Raw genomic sequence first — 1,086 nt, forward strand, 5'->3', positions numbered from 1 at the left:
AGAGAGACAGAGAGAGATAGATTATATGTGTATATATATAAAATCTAAATATGTATATAGACAGAAAAAGAGAGTAAAGTAGGGCAAAGTAAAGGAGGCTAGAGTGAACAGGGAAAGCGATGGCCAGAGTTTTAAATAGAATGAAAGATTTTAAGAAAAAGGAGTGAACCAAGTGAATATTTTAGTGAAGCATGTTCCAAGCAAGAGAACAGATAGAGGAAAGCCTAAAAGAAAGTAGTAAGAGAGGAGTCAGAAAGGTATGGTGGGATTTGTAGGTTATTTAAGGAGCTTAGTGCCTACTCTGAGTCTAATGCAGAGTCACTACAGAGTTTTCACGAATGGAGTGCTATGATATAATGTTTTAGGAAGATTACTCTTTTTGCTGTGTTGAGAAAAAAAAACAAAAAACTTAGAGTTATAAGGATGGAAGTAGGGAGACCTGTTAGTAGAAAATTTAAACATCTATTGTCTGGCAGCCAGATTTCTAAGCAGAATACTTGCTGAGTTGACTCTTCTGAAAATTCTAGTAATGATTTGTTGTTGTTAAGTTCCGTTGAGTGGACTTCGCTCATAGCGACCCTGTATAGGGTTTCTGAGGAGAAACTGGTGAGCTTGAACCACCAACCTTGCAGTTCAAATGACTTTGCAGTCTGAAGCATTAAAGTGCCACTCCGGGACTCCCTAGTAATGATAATTCTAGTTTATTATTTTAGTTTAGTTATATCTCCTAGTAACTCACCAGCCACTCCGCGGAAACTCTATACAGGGTTGCTATGAGTCAGAACCAAAGTCACTTAACAAGAAACCTAGTAATTTATTTAGTAGACTATAAGTAAAGAGCCCATACTCTTATGTAATAATGAACATATAGACTCACATGTTTCACTGGCCTAAAGTAACTCAGAAAGGACTTGCATTTGGGATTAGTTTGTGGTCTTTCAAGTGAACATAATGATCAAAATGATGACTTTCTTCTAAAGTTAAACAAAAGTATTACAGTTTCAGCTCAATTTCAAATGTGTTCATGCATTGAGGGATACACCTAAGTGAAATATAAAGCCACATATACCTATATGTGGCTTTATA

Source organism: Chrysochloris asiatica, unplaced genomic scaffold (assembly GCF_000296735.1).
Source record: "Chrysochloris asiatica unplaced genomic scaffold, ChrAsi1.0 scaffold00001, whole genome shotgun sequence".
NCBI classification, from domain to species: domain Eukaryota; kingdom Metazoa; phylum Chordata; class Mammalia; order Afrosoricida; family Chrysochloridae; genus Chrysochloris; species Chrysochloris asiatica.